The sequence below is a fragment of the Pristiophorus japonicus genome, chromosome 6 (genome assembly GCF_044704955.1).
Source record: "Pristiophorus japonicus isolate sPriJap1 chromosome 6, sPriJap1.hap1, whole genome shotgun sequence".
Lineage (NCBI taxonomy): Eukaryota > Metazoa > Chordata > Chondrichthyes > Pristiophoridae > Pristiophorus > Pristiophorus japonicus.
The window spans coordinates 66,749,200-66,765,922 of NC_091982.1; the positions used below are offsets into that span (position 1 = coordinate 66,749,200).

At 47.8% G+C, this 16,723-nt stretch overlaps 1 protein-coding gene across 2 annotated transcripts in view; it reads left to right on the forward strand.

The window, feature by feature from the left end:
* Positions 1–16,723, forward strand: part of fgf13a (fibroblast growth factor 13a) — a 755,468-nt gene that overhangs the window by 228,307 nt on the left and 510,438 nt on the right. The gene's annotated exons all lie outside the window — the stretch shown is intronic.

Sequence of the window (16,723 nt, forward strand, 5' to 3'; positions counted from 1 at the left end):
TGGATACAGTGGATAGGAAGGACCTATTCCCCTTAGCAGAGGGGTCAATAACCAGGGGGCATAGATTTAAAGTAATTGGTCGAAGGTTTAAAGAGGATTTGAAGAGAACTTTCTTCACCCAGAGGGTGGTGGGGGTCTGGAACTCACTGCCTGAAAGGGTGATAGAGACAGAAACCCTCACCACATTTAAAATGTACTTGGATGTGCACTTGAAGTTCCATAACCTACAGGGCTATGGACCAAGAGCTGGATATTGGAATGAGGCTGGGTAGCTCTTGGTTGGCCGGCGAGGGTGCGATGGGCCGAATGGCCTCCTTCCGTGCTGTAAATTTCTATGATTCTGTGATTTATTTACTCAGACAGACTCAGGATAAGGGGTCGGCCATTTAGGATGAGATGAGGAGGAATTTTCTCACTCAGAGGGTGGTGAATCTTTGGAATTCAGTGCCCTAGAGGGCAGTGGAGGCTGGGTCGTTGAGTATATTCAAGACCGAGATTGATGGACTCTCGGGGAATCGAGGGATATAGAGATCAGGGATATGGAAAGTGGAGTTAAGGTCGATGATCAGCTATGATCTTATTAAATGGCGGAGCAGGCTCGAGGGGCCGTACGGCCTACTCCTGCTCCTATTTCTTATGTTCTTATGATCTGAGGTGTTTAAGATGATTAAAAGGGTTGATAGGGTAGATCGAGAGAAACTGTTTCCTCTGGTGGGGGAACCCAGAAAAAGGGACGGAACCTTAAAATTAACGCCAGGCCGTTCAGGGTGATGTCAGGAAGCACTTCTTCACACACAGGGCAGTGGGAATCTGGAACTCTCTCCCCCAGAAAAGCTGTTGGGCTAGGGGGTCAATTGAAAATGTGAAAGCTGAGATTGATGGATTTCTGTTGGGTAAGGCTGTTAAGGGTTACAGAGCCAAAGGGGGTAGATGGGGTTAAGATACAGATCAGCCGTGATCTAACTGAATGTCGGAACAGGCTCGAGGGGCTGAATGGCCTCTGGTTATCTGACCCATGAAGCCTAAATAATCTCTGTGAATTTGAATGTTATATAACGTGGTAGCAAGACTGCAAAATCTAAATTTATATTCGGGTCAGGTTAAAAAAGAAAAAAATTGTTTTGTTCATCACTGTGCTCGAAGGAGCCCTTGGTTTAAAAGTTGGCTCGAAGGTTTTAGAATCCTCATTATAACGATTTGGAGGCAAGTCTCCAGGTTAATTCAGTCGTGTCATCTCTGCCGTGGCAATGGCTGCATTCGCGGTAAACTCCAGACCGGAATTGGGAGGGGCTCCTCACCGAATGTGAGCAGCCTCACCAGTTGTTACGACGACGGTCCATGTGTGTGGCTGATACGTGTCAGGCACTGCATTTAATGAAGGTTGTATTTCACTAGGCTGTCTCTTCCAATTCATGTCAAGACGAGGACTGGCTTTGTAAACTGGGAGATGCTGGCGTTGTTCATCAAGTTGAGCAGTTCTGTTCTAAATATGTCGCCTTGTTTCATTTCCTTTACTCTTCTGCATCCATGCTCGCAAGTGAAGGGCAATTCTACCAGCGGCAGATCGAGGAATTGCCCTTCACTTGCGAGCATGGATGGAGAGACTTGGTTGTCTAGGCTATCACAATCAAGCTTGTCTTTGCCGGATTTCCATACATAACCACTGGGCAGTGGGAATGTGGGTTCAAGTTCCACTCCAGAGACATGAGCACAAAATCCAGGCTGACACTGCAGTACAGTGCTGAAGGAGTCGTCATCATCATCATCATAGGCATTCCCTCGGAATTGAGGAAGACTTGCTTCCACTCTAAAAGTGAGTTCTCACATGACTGTACAGTCCAATATGGGAATTACAGTCTCTGTCACAGGTGGGACAGACAGTGGTTGGAGGAAAAGGTGGGTGGGGAGTCTGGTTTGCCGCACGCTCCTTCCGCTGCCTGCGTTTGATTTCTGCATGCTCTCGGCGACGAGACTTGAGGTGCTCAGTGCCCTCCCGGATGCTCTTCCTCCACTTCGGATGGTCTTTGGTCGGGGACTCCCAGGTATCGGTGGAGATGTTGCATTTTATCAAAGAGGCTTTGAGGGTGTCCTTGAAACGTTTCCTCTGTCCACCTGGGGACCGCTTGCCGTGTAGGAGTTCTGAGTAGAGCATTTGCTTTAGGAGTCTTGTGTCAGGCATGCAAACAATGTGGCCCGCCCAACGGAGCTGGTTGAGTGTGGTCAGTGCTTCAATGCTGAGGATGTTGGCCTGAGCGAGAACACTGATGTTGGTGCGTCTGTCCTCCCAGGGGATTTGCAGGATCTTGCGACGATTGATAGTTTTTTGTTAATCAAAAGTATTGGGGGATATGGAGTAAGTCACAGATCTTCCATGATCTCATTGAATGGTGGAGCATGCTCGAGGGGCTGAATGGCTTACTCCTGTTCCTATGTTCTCCCCAGTGTCTGTGCCAATATTTATTCTTCGAACGCCATCACTAAAATCTGGTCATTATCACATTGCTGTTGGGAGCTTGCTGTGCCAAATTGGCTGCTGCGTTTCCCACATTGCAACAGTGCTGCACTTCAAAAGTACGTCATTGGCTGTGAAGCGCTTTGGGACATCCTGATGTCATCCGTAAACTTAAGCTCATCCATAACTCTGCTGCCCGTGTCCGACCTCCCACTAAATCCTGTTCACCCCTGTACTCGCACTGCCTCGATTTTAAAATCCTCATCCATGTTTTTAAATCCCTCCATGGCCTCGCCCCACCCTATCTCTGTAATCTCTTCCAGCCCACCCCCACCCCCCCTCCCCCCCGCCACAATATCTGCGCTCCTCCAATTTTGGCCTCTTGCACATCCTCGATTTTAATCACTCCAATTATCGGTGACCATGCCATCAGCTGCCTGAACCCCAAGCTCTGGAACTCCCTCCCTAACTCTCACCGTCTCTCTCCTTCTCTCTCCTTTAAAACGCTCCTGAAAGCCTACCTCTTTGACTAAGCTTTTGGTCACCTGCTCTTATTCTTCCTCGTGTGGCTCGGTGTCAACTTTTGTTTGACAATCGCTCCTGTGAAGTGCCTTGGGTCATTTCACTACATTAAAGGCACTATATAAATACAAGTTCTTGTTGTTGAAGTCATGAAAGGGGCTACATAAATGTAAAGATCTTTCTTTCATTGACTGATGTTTTAAATAGAAAGCTCAACAAGCCAAACACAGACTTGAAAGACTGGTGATTGTTGAAGATTTGCTTAAGTTGTAATCCAGAGTGAATATTGCCGTGAGCCATATTTGCTACTTGAATCATGAAGTTGTTGATTTTCATGATTGGACAATTAACCCTTCCACTTGCAAAGTTATGGAGCTAACAATTCAATGGTGACAAAATGGTCCTGAAACTCTAGACTCTCTTCGTCAATGAAGGAACTAATATTCCAAGTCCCGAACTACATCGTGAAGGGTGGAAGATGCCTGTTTGTGGATTTTTTTAAAGTGTGGTGACCGTAGTACACCAGCCACCACACGGGCTTGACAGAGCTAGGTCTTGGTCCTATGGCAAGGGTTAACCAGGACGACTGGAGACCTGCTCTGCTGCACAGACCTGGTGCGCACACATATCGCAGTGTGGGCTGGTCCCTTGCATGCATACATATAACCATACATGCAGGGAATGACTCTGTTCACGTCAGACCAAATAGAATTCAGAAGTTCTGTACATTTTACATTCTCTCACAACAAGTGGCAATCAATGTATTGACTGGCACTGTACCCTTTGAAATTGGGTTTAAAAAAAATCAAATTGGACTGCTTGCATTGATAAAAGAAGAAACACTTTATAAAAGACTGTGGGCTGGGCCAGCAGAGGTGCGCATGGGGGTTGGAGGGCCTGAAAGCAGTTTGAAGAGGTTTCCACCCTTTCCTTTACCCCGGGAGTTGGGGGAACGGGCAGTTCTAGTGTCTGTAGCCACACAGTGCCGGGATGACCTCGGGCGGAGGGACTGGCTCAGTAATATCACCCGTCGGAAATCCTGTTGCCCCCAACTTGCAAGCCACAGGCAGATCCCAACAGAAACACGTCCCGTAACATTCAGGAGATGCTGGCCTCCTGCCAGCAGTACCACGTCAGACTGAATTACCGTTGCCAGGAAAGTGGCAACTTTGAACTTTTCCATTATATATTTTAGAGTTTACGGCTATCGGTTTCATAGAATCCGAGAAGTTGCAGCACAGAAGGAGGTTATTTGGCCTAATGTGCCTATGCCAGAGGTAGCTGTTTAACAGGGCTGTCTTCTCCAATCCATTTCTGTGCCCTGGCTCCTACTTTGTGGTGCATCTGTGTCCCACAAGACAGCAGAATGCAGGTTCACAGTGCAGTGAATCAACTGTCTGTTTCTCTTTTATTTAGCATTCTAGATGGAGGTGCATGGGAACACCACCACCTCCAAGTTCCCCTCCAAGTCACACACCATCCTGACTTGGAAATATATCTGCCGTTCCTTCATCGTCGCTGGGTCACAATCCTGGAACTCCCTCCCTAACAGCACTGTGGGAGCACCTTCACCACACGGACTGCAGCGGTTCAAGAAGGCGGCTCACCACCACCTTCTTGAGGGCAATTAGGGATGGGCAATAAATGCTGGCCTTGCCAGTGACGCCCACATCCCAGGAGCAGGAGGGGGCCATTCAGCCCCTCGAGCCTGCTCCGCCATTCAATTAGATCGGGGCTGGTCTGTATCTCTGCCCCATTTACCTGGCTTTCCTCCATACCCCTCGATCCCCTTACCCCCAAAAAATCTATCGTTCTCAATCTCGCAAGCTGCAGTTGAACCCCCAGCGCCCAGAGACTTTTGGGGAGAGAGTTGCAGATTTGAGCTGCTGCCCTTCAGCAGTGAGGGTGTCACCCAGGAACAGGGTGGGAAAACGATCAATCTCATTCCCGACGGTGGTGGGTGAACTTCGGTACCTGGTGAAGGTGGTCTGGGAAAGGCACTGCGTTTCTGCCCTTGGCGCCAAAGCGCGCGATATCCCGCTTTTAGTCCGTGGCGGCAGGATGGGCTGCGAATCGTGTCCACGCTATCATTAATTAGATGCTGCCGCGTGGAAAGGAAGGAAAGGGAGAGGTCGGTCACCACTGAGCTCCAACGCTGACTCGCCTCATGACGGAGACAGAAATAGATGCAAGGAAACCATCAGCTGATCCTAATGGGACCAAACTGCAGTGACTTCGATCTGTCAACATTTGAGTGAATCGTGTTCTACATTCTGCTTCTTATTTTAAACTCAGCTCCTGCCTCCTCCCCTCAGCATTTGCTAACTCCTCTTTGCCCGCTCCTGAAAGTCTACCAATCCCTTTAACATAAGAAATAGGAACATGAGTCGGCCTTATGGCCCCTTGAGCCTGCTCCGCCATTCAATAAGATCATGGCTGATCTGATCCTGCACTCAGCTCCACTTCCCTGCCTGCTCCCCATAACCCTTGACTCCCTTATCTGTCAATCTCCATCTTGAATATATTCAATGACCCAGCCTCCACAGCTCTCTGGGACAGGGAATTTCACAGATTCACAACCCTCTTCGAGAAGAAAATTCTCCTCATCTTAGTTCTAAACGGGCAGACCCTGCTGAGAAATCACAGGTCATTTATAAAGAATGGAAAGATTTTTTATGGAGCGTGCACAGATGAAATCTGCGCACTGCACCGTGTGACCTACGCACAAAAATATACTGCATCAAAAATATATCAAATAGAACAGACTCCAAAGAGAATTCGGTTTGTCAGAAGTGGTTGGCAGCGAGCAGCAATATCCCACGGGGTTCTATTCTAGGACAACTTCTGCTCGCTGTCTACATCAGTGATTTGGTTCAAAGCCAAGAGCAAGTGGTGTCCAATTTTGCAAAACATTAGAAGGCCGAGTAAATAATTCTGAGGTAACAAAGGAAGCTAAAAGGGAATATTGACAAGGTGGTGGGATTGGGACAAAAAGTGACAGATGAAATTCAATGTCAGTAAGTGTGAGGTGGTTAAAAATCCAATATTATTATACTTTGAATAGGGGAAAGCTAGGTGGTGTGGAAGAATAGAGGTATTGGGTATAGGACCCAACTCCGGAGACCTCAGCATAAAAGTCTAGGCTGACACTCCCAGTGCAGTGCTGAGGGAATGCCGCACTGTCGGAGGTGCCGCCTTTCAGATGAGACGTAAAACTGAGACCCCGTCTGCCCTCTCAGGTGGACGTAAAGATCCCATGGCACTATTTCGAAGAAGAGCAGGGGAGATCTCCCTGGTGTCCTGGGGCCAATATTTATCCCTCAATCAACATCACCAAAGCAGATTATCTGGTCATTATCACATTGCTGTTTGTGGGAGCTTGCTGTGTGCAAACTATCTGCCGCATTTCCTACATTACAACAGTGATGATACTTCAAAATGTACTTCATTGGCTGTAAAGTGTTTTGGGATGTCTGGTGTTCTTGAAAGGCGCTATATAAATGCAAATCTTTCCTTCTTTTCACAAGCTATTAATAACACAAGCAGAGAAGGTCATGAAAAAGCTAATGGTACACTGGGTTTTATAGCTATATATAGAATATGTAATGATCAGCCTGTATAAAACGTTCGTAAAACCACAGTTGGACAACACCATGGGGAGGACGTGGTGGCCATAGAGAAGGTGCGGCACAGATTCACTAAGATGCTGCCTGGAATGAGGAAATACGAATATGATGAACGACTTGGAAAATCAGCAATGTTTCCATTAGAGCATAAGAGATTAAGCCATGATTTGATTGAGGTGTTTGAAATTATGAAAGGGATGGGACAGCATAGAAAGAAATCGATTGTTTCCAGTAATTGAACATAAGAACATAAGAAATAGGAGCAGGAGTAGGCCATACGGCCCTTCGAGCCTGCTCCGCCATTCAACAAGATCATGGCTGATCTGATCTTGGCCTCAGCTCCACTTCCCTGCCCGCTCCCCATAACCCTTCACTCCCTTATCGCTCAAAAATCTGTCTATCTCCATCTTAAATATATTCAATGGCCCAGCTTCCACAGCTCTCTGGGGCAGAGAATTCCAAAGATTCACAACCCTCTTAGAGAAAAAATTCCTCCTCATCTCTGTTTTAAATGGGCGACCCCTTATTCTGAAACTATGCCCCCTAGTTCTAGATTCCCCGCGAGGGGTAACATCCTCTTTGTATCTACCCTGTCCAGCCCCCTCAGAATCTTATACATTTCAATAAGATCACCTCTCATTCTTCTTTTGAGGTGTGTGATATGAGAAGATATAGATATAGGATTAAATATAAGATATTTAGGACAGAGAACAACAACAACTTGCACACGTATAGCACTTTTAACGTTGGAAAACATCCCAAACAAAGTTTGACACTGAGCCATGAAAGGCGATATTAGGGCAGATTACCAAAAGCTTGGTCAAAGAGGTAGGTTTTAAGGAGTCTTTTGCAGGAGGAAAGAGAGATAGAGAGGCGGAGAGGTTTTGGGAGGGAATTCCAGAGCTTAAGGCCCAGGCAGCTGAAGGCATGGCCTTCAGTTGGAGTGAGAGAGGCCAGAATTGGAGGAGCGCAGAGATCTGAGAGGGTTGTAGGGGCTGGCGGAGGTTACAGAGACAAGGGAGGGGCAAGGTTATGGCAAGATTTGAATTTAAAGATCAAGGTTTTGGCAGACCGGGAGCCAACGTGGGTCAGCGAGCACAGGAGGTGATGGGTGAACGGAACTTAGTACTTCATTGGCTGTAAAGCAGTTTGGGACAAGCACTATAGAAATGCAAGTCTTTCTTTCCTTGGTTTCATGCCTCATCTGACAGAGAATGGCTCCCAGTAATGCAGCACTCCCTAAATACTGCACGAGAGGTGGGCTTCAAACTAAGACCTATTGATTGGGGAGGTGGGTGGGCGGTGGGGGGGGGTGGCAAGAGTGCTTTCATCTGAACCAAGATAATGCTTATGGTATATGGATAATTTGGGACATGACGTGTGGTGATGGACCTTGGTCTTTTTCTGACCAGCAATTCCTATATTCCTCGCCTCGAAAGCAGCTGGGTTTGTTGGTCTAGTGGAATGGAATTCTGAATTCCCATCTAAGTTCAAGTTATTAGATTTCCATTATCAGTTGTAGAATTCTTTTATTGAAAACCTGAAGCGGCAACGACCATTCTCGACAAAAACGGATGGAGCGACAAAAGAGCAGACTGGGAAACCATGGAATGATACAGTACAGGAGGCCAGGAGGCCATTCGGCCCGTCGTGCCTGTGCCGGCTCTGTGAAAGGGCGATTCAATTAGTCCCACTCTGCCTGCTCTTTCCCCGTAGCCCTGCTAATTTTTCTCCTCCAAGTATTTATCCAATTCCCGTTTGAAAGTTGCTTTTGAATCTGCTCCCACCGCCCTTTCAGGCAGCGCGTTCCCGATCACAACAACTCGCTGCGTATAAAGAAAATCTTCTCCTCTCACCCTCTGTTTTTCTGCCAATTATCTTAAACCTGTCTCCTCTGGTTACCTGCCCTTCACGATTTTGAACACCTCTTAAATCTCCCCTTAACCTTTGCTGCTCTAAGGAGAACAAGCCCAGCGTCTCCAGTCTCTCCATTTAACTGAAGTCCCTCATTCCTGGCACCATTCTAGTCAATCTCCTCTGCACCCTCTCCAAGGCCTTGACAACCTTTCTAAAATGCGGTGCTCAGACTTGGACACAATACTCCAGCTGGGGCCGAACCAGTGATTTATAAAGGTTTAGCACAACTTCCTTGCTTTTATACTCTGTGCCTCATCGAGTACCAAAGTGAAACATCAATTAAACACACCCAATTACATTTCTGCTGGATCATATAAGGCTAAGCCCAAAGTTCATTGAAAACTCTTGCAGATAATTGGTAATGCAATCGAAAATGGGAGTTTAATAATGGAAAGATAATGACATTTAATTAACCTTAGACTCCAAGCAGGTTAAAAACATCTCCGATCGATGAACTGTGCCTAAGTCTGGCTGAAGTATGTTCCCTTCCAACAGCTGTTCTATAAGTTTATACCTATGCAGATGCTGTGACCAGTGCTTTGAGCAATACTGGCAATATAGTGGGAAGAAGTCAAAAAAGAGAGGAATTAATAATGGTCTATGGTGCATTAGTCTATGATGGTTAAACACTGGCACATCAAGGATAGCTGGAGCTCACAGGTCAGTGAAATAATGCATCTAATTCTGATCAGTATCGCTCCAAAAATACATAACTACTTTCGCAACAACAACATGTATTTATATAGCGCCTTTAATACAGTAAAAGGTCCCATGGCATTTCACCGGAGCTTTATCCGACAAAATTTGACACCAAGCCACATAAGGATATATTAGGACAGGTGACCTAAAGCTTGGTCAAAGAGGCAGGTTTTAAGGAGCAACTTAAAGGCGGAGAGGTTTAGGGAGGGAGATCCAGAACTTGGGGCCCAGGCAGCTAAAGGCACGGCCACCAATGGTGGAGCGATGGAATTCTGAGATACGCAAGAGGCCAGAATTGGAGGAAGGCAGAGATCTCAGGGGGTGCGGGGCTGGAGGAGGTTACAGAGATAGGGAGGGCGAAGGTCATGGAGGGATTTGAAAACAAGGACAAAACATTTAAAATCAAGGCGTTGCTGGACTGGAACCAGTGTAGGTCAGTGAGCACAGGGGGTAATGGGTGAGTGGGACTTGGTGCGAGTTAGGACATGGTCAGTGAGCACAGGGGATGATGGGTGAGTGGGACTTGGTACGAGCTAGGACACGAGGCAGCGAGCACAGGGGGTGATGGGTGAGCGGGACTCGGTGCGTGTTAGGACATGGTCAGTGAGCACAGGGGGTGATGGGTGAGCGGGAATTGGTGCGAGTTTGGATACGGGCAGGTGAGTTTTGAATGAGCTCAAGTTTACAGAAGGTCGTAGGTGGGAGGCCAGCTAGGCGAGTATAAGACAGGTTCGAAAAACCTGTTAGCAATATTTGTAGATTAACATGTTCGCATGGCAATCTTCGGTCCACTATTTTACCACACGCTACACCCCATTTGTCATGTATCTTACATTATTATATATAACTGTATCCTAACATGCTATACATGACTGTAATAAGATATGACCTGTAACCACCAGCATACCTTACCACCAGGGGTGCACTTGCAAGAGACAGGTATATAAGGACAGGTCTCAGGCAAGTGCAGCATTCCAGAGCTGTGAAACAAAGGTGCAGGTCCAGAGTGACCTTGACTTCACTCCATGCCTCGTGTGAATCTGTACTGATGGGACAGGACTTTACAGTGGCGACGGGTTACGGGATTACAGAATCCACAGAATGGCGAACAACGGATCAGATGTAAAGTACAATGCGGGAGACAATTGGGAGGACTTTATAGAAAGGCTCCAGCAAAGCTTTGTAACCAAAGACTGGTTAGGCGATGATAAGGCAGACAAGAGAAGAGCCCATCTCTTGACCAGCTATGGCTCGAAAACATACGCTTTAATGAAGGATCTGTTGGCACCCGATAAACCAGCAAGCAAGTCGTTTGAAGAATTGAGCACACTGGTAAGAGACCACCTGAAGCCAGCGAGCAGCCTACACATGGCCAGACACAGGTTCTACAACTACAGACGCTGTGTGGGCCAGAGCATACCCGACTTCGTGGCGGAACTTCGGACGTTGGCTAGTTTATGTGAGTTCTCCGATGAACTGAGGAGAGAAATGCTGAGAGACTTTTTCATTGAAGGAATAGGCCATGCAGGCATATTCCAAAAGCTCATAGAGACCAAGAACCTGACCTTAGAGGCAGCAGCACTGGTTGCACAGACATTCTTGGTAGGGGAAGAAGAAACGAGGTTGATTTACAATGCAGGTACGACAACTAACGAAATATCGGAACAAGAAGTCCACAGCACTAAACAAGCTGCGACCCCCACACACAGACAAAACCGGGAGAACAGGCTTTCGACAGCAGGCAGAAGCCATCAAGGGCCACAGGAACGGCCGTTCACACCTCATCAACCCACAATGCGAGCAATCAACTACAAACTGAGAGAAGCTCAAGAGAGATCAGCCAGACGCAGCTCATTCTTTGGGAACACGTTGAACAATGGAACAGGTCTGTGCTGGAGGTGTGGGGGTGGGCACTATTCAAGGGGATGTCGATTTCAGCAGGCTGTTTGCAGAAATTGTGAATATACAGGGCATTTGGCCCGCATGTGCAAAAAAACGGCAGCTCGGCTGGTATACGAATCAGATGGGTCGGAAAGCGGACCAGAAGATGGTGGGGACAGTACCCGGGACACCGGTGTACAGCGGGTCAACACAATCAATGGCCGCTGCTCCTACAACAGGGCGCCTCCTATAATGATGAAGGTCCTACTCAGCGGGATATCTGTCAACATGGAGCTGGATACGGGAGAGAGTCAATCTCTCATGGGCGCTCAACAATTTGAACAACTAAAAGAGACAGACCAAAACTCACAAGGGTTGACACCACACTAAGGACCTATACCAAAGAAATCATACCAGTCCTCGGCAGCGCCATGCTCTCTGTCACACACAAAGGGACAGTGAACCGACTTCCCCTGTGGATTGTCCCCGGAGACCCCCCAGCACTGCTGGGGTGAAGCTGGCTGGCAAAACTAAACTGGAAATGGGGTGATGTCCATGCCATGTCATTAGAGGAACGGACCTCCTGCTCAACAATTATAAAGCGATTTGAACATCTCTTTCAGCCAGGTGTGGGCACTTTCAAAGGGGCCAAAGTCAAAATCTACATCACACAGGATGCTAGACCGGTCCATCACAAGACCAGAGCTGTACCCTATGTGATGAGGGAAAAGATTGAACACGAACTAGACAGGCTTCTGCGGGAAGGCATTATATCACCTGTGGAATTTAACAACTGGGCAAGTCCCATCGTCCCAGTCATGAAGCCTGATGGATCCGTACGAATCTGTGGGGACTACAAATCTACCATAAACAGAGTCTCCCTACAGGATCAGTACCCGCTGCCCAGAGCGGAGGACTTATTTGCCACATTGGCTGGAGGTAAACTTTTCTCAAAATTAGACCTCACATCTGCGTATATGACGCAAGAATTGACCGAGGAATCCAAGCTACTTACCACCATCAACACACATCGAGGCCTTTTCATGTACAATAGATGCCCATTCGGCATCAGGTCGGCAGCTGCTATATTCCAGCGCAACATGGAGAGTCTGCTCAAGTCCATCCCGGGGACGGTTATATTTCAAGACGACATACTTATCACGGGCAGGGACACCGACTCCCATCTCCGTAATTCGGAGGAAGTACTAAAGCGGTTGGATCGGGTAGGCCTACGAGTCAAGAAATCCAAGTGCCTGCTTCTCGCACACGAGGTTGAATTTTTTGGCAGAAGGATTGCCGCTGATGGAATCCGCCCAACAGAGACCAAAACAGAAGCAATTCGCCTGGCACCCAGGCCCCGGAATGTCTCAGAACTGCGCGCCTTTCTCGGGCTACTCAATTACTTTGGGAACTTTATACAGAACTTAAGCACACTGCTGGAGCCTCTCCACGTGCTACTCAGGAAGGGGTGCGATTGGTTTTGGGAGGACGCCCAGGAACGCGCCTTCAATAAGGCACGCAACCTTCTGTGTTCCAACAGTGTTTTGACTTTCTTTGACCCAGGTAAAAAGCTAGTTCTCACATGCGATGCATCAGCTTATGGGGTCGGGTGCGTTTTGCAACATGTCAATAGTACGGGAAAATTACAACCCATAGCTTATGCCTCCAGGTCACTTTCGCGGGCGGAGCGCGGGTACGGAATGATAGAGAAGGAGGCGCTCACATGCGTGTACAGTGTCAAAAAGATGCACCAATACCTTTTCGGGGCCAAGTTCGCATTAGAAACCGACCACAAGCCCCTCACGTCCCTCCTATCCGAGAGCAAGGCAATAAACGCCAACGCCTCAGCGCGAATTCAACGGTGGGCACTCATGCTGGCATCCTACGACTATACCATAAGGCACCGACCAGGCACAGACAACTGTGCCGACGTGCTCAGCAGGCTACCCCTGGTGACCATGGAAGGGTCTGATGAACAGGACTGTGAGATAGTCATGGCAATCAATGCGTTTGAGTCCACAGGTTTGCCCATGACGGCTTGCCAAATCAGAGCCTGGACGGCCAGCGACCCCACGTTATCCTTAGTAAAAAGATGTGTCCTAACCGGTGACTGGGCAGAGGCTCATGATGCCTGCCCCGAGGAATTAAAACCCTTTCACAGGTGCATGCATGAGTTATCACTACAAGCGGACTGCCTGATGTGGGGCAGCCGAGTAGTCATGCCTCTGCGAGGCAGAGAGGCATTTGTCCGGGAGCTCCACCACGAGCACCCGGGGATCATTCTCCTGAAGGCCATAGCCAGATCCCAAGTCTGGTGGCCTGGTATTGACGCGGACTTGGAGCTCTGCGTCCGAAGGTGCACCATTTGTGCCCAACTCAGCAATGCCCCCAGGGAGGCTCCACTGAGCCCCTGGCCCTGGCCTACCAAACCATGGTCGCGAGCGCACGTAGACTATGCGGGCCCATTCATGGGCAAAATGTTCCTCGTAGTTGTAGATGCATTTTCAAAGTGGATCGAATGCACCATTTTAAACTCGAGCACAACCTCCACCACTGTGGAGAGCCTCGCAACCATGTTTGCAATGCACGGAATCCCTGACATATTGGTCAGTGACAATGGTCTGTGCTTCACCAGCGCAGAATTGCAAGACTTTATAATTGACCACGGCATAAATCACGTCAAGACGGCACTGTTCAAGCCAGCCTCCAACGGCCAGGCGGAGAGAGCAGTGCAAATCATTAAACAAGGCATGCTTAAAATCCAAGGTTCCACGCTGCAGGGTCACCTGTCGCAACTGCTGCTGGCATACAGATCTCGTCTGCACTCACTGACTGGGATCCCCCCCGCGCAACTGTTGATGAAAAGGACTTTAAAAACAAGGCTCTCATTAATTCTCCCAGACATGCATGAAATCGTTGAGGCAAAGCGCCGTAAGCTGACTGAGTACCATGACAGAAATTCGAGGGGGAGATGGAATGAGATAGGGGACAAAGTGTTTGTACTAAACTATGGCAGGGCTCCCAAATGGCTTGCAGGGACAGTAACGGGCAAGGAAGGAAACAGGCTACTGGTAGTACAAATGAACAATGGCAAAACCTGCTGGACCATGTAGACCAAGTCAAAAGCAGATTTACCAACAACACTGCGGAACCAGAGGCAGACTACAATGTGGAACTCGCATCACACCTGGTGGACAGACAGAGGGAACAACCTGAGGAAAGGGCAATCCCAACAGACAGTCCAGGCGAGTCAACAACAATCACACCAATCGAAACAGACAGCCCAGGCGAGATACCAGCAACCACACCCAAAGAAAAACAGAAACCAAGGCAAACAACTGAACCACAACTCAGACGCTCCACGCGAGAGTGTAGACCACCTGAGAGACTGAACCTATAAAGACAATAAGACCTTGGGGGAGGGTGATGTCATGTATCTTACATTATTATATATAACTGTATCTTAACATGCTATACATGACTGTAATAAGATATGACCTGTAACCACCAGCATACCTTACCACCAAGGGTGCACTTGCAAGAGACAGGTATACAAGGACAGGTCTCAGGCAAGTGCAGCATTCCCGAGCTGTGAAATAAAGGTGCAGGTCCAGAGTGACCTTGACTTCACTACATGCCTCGTGTGAATCTGTACTGAGGGGACAGGACTTTACACCATTTATTTTAAAATAGGGAGCAAGAAATGTCAGATGAATGTGTTAAGCATTTATCTGCTAAAATCTTCAACAGGCATTTCTAACCTGTTAGGTCTTGGGGTCCTTCAAAATGGGGTTGTAAACACTTCCCTCATTATTGCCCTCCCACCGCTCCAAGGTCCTGATGTGTAAAGCTGTGACTAGAGAATATTGGCAAAATTGTGTGATCACTTAACACTCTAGTGGGCATCTCTCTCGCTGCCATGTAAATCCGAGTCTTAACCCGTTTCCTTTTAGTGGGTTAACCCCTCCACTATTCAGCAGAATGATACTGGGGCTGATAGGGTTAAATTATGAGGACAGGTAGCACAGACTGGGCTTGTATTCCTTGAGTATAGAAGATTTAGGGTGATCTGATCGAGCTGTTTACGATGATTGAAGGAGTTGACAGGGTCGATGGACCAAAACTATTTCCTCTGGTGGGGAGTCCAGAACAAGGGGCAGAACCTTCAAATTAGAGCCAGGCCGTTCAGGGGTGATGTCAGGGAGCATTTCTTCACACAAAGGGTGCTGGGAATCTGGAACTCTCTCCCCCAAAAGGCTGTTGAGGCTGGAGGTCAATTGAAAATTTCAAAACTGCGATTGATGTATTTTTGTTGGGTAAGGGTATTAAGGGTTACAGAACCAAGGCGAGTCGATGGGGTTAAGATCCAGGATCAGCTGTGATTTAATTGAATGGTGGAACAGGCTCGAGGGGCTGAACGACCTCCTCCTGTTCCTGCGTATTAAAAAAAGAAAGAGCTTGCATTTATATAGTGCCTTTCACGACCACTGGACGTCCCAAAGCATTTTACAGCCAATGAAGTACTGTTTGAAGATAAGTCACTGTGGCAATGTCGTAAATTATTAAATCCAGTCTCACCTTTTAGCTCACATAGATTAAACTGGGGATTATCTACACAGAATATTTATTGTATAGAGTATGAAATAAATAATGAGAACAAACAGCTTTAAGTAAAGGTAATGTTGCTCAATACAAAAAACGACAGGATGGATTTTAACTTGTTTTGAACATGCACATGGAAATACAGATATCTAATTATAAACTGGAAACCTGGTACAGCAATCTGTTTTAATACCCTGAGAAACTGCAGAGAAATCTCCCAGACAGTACATGAAAGGTTGCTGTAGTGTGAAATAGATGGTTTAAATTGTTCGATATTATTCAGCAGCCACAACAAAGCTCATCCTCCTCCTCCTTTGAATATTTAAATAAGATCGAATAAGGTCGTTACGTTATTACATATTCATCAGTGTCAGCCACGGCTCAGTGGGCAACACCCTTGCCTCTGAGTCAGAAGGTTGTGCATTTAAATCCCACTCTAGAGACTTGAGCACAAAATCTAGGCTGACACTCCCAGTGTGGTTCTGAGGGAGCGCTGCACTGTCAGAGGGGCAGTACTGACGGAGTACTGTACTGTCGGAAGGGCGGTGCTGAGGGAGCGCCGCACTGTCGGAGGGACAGTGCTGAGGGAGCACTGCACTGTTGAAGAGGCAGTACTGAGGGAGTGCCGCACTGTTGGAGGGGCAGTACTGAGGGAGTGCCGCACTGTCGGAGGGGCAGTACTGAGGGAGCGCCGCACTGTCAGAGGGGCAGTACTGAGGGAGCGCCGCACTGTCGGAGGGGCAGTACTGAGGAAGCGCTGCACTGTCGGAGGGGCAGTACTGAGGGAGCATCGCACTGTCGGAGGGGCCGTCTTTCAGATGAGATGTTAAACTGAGGCCCCATCTGTGCTCTCGCAGGCGTAAAAGATCCCACGACACTATTTCAAATAAGAGCAGGGGAGTTTTCCTCACTCAACATTGCTACAAATAAAGCAACTGATCTAGTCATTGTCACATTGCTGTTTGTGGGAGCTTGCTGTGCGCAAATTGGCTGCTGTGTTTCCTACGTTACATAAGGTCCCACA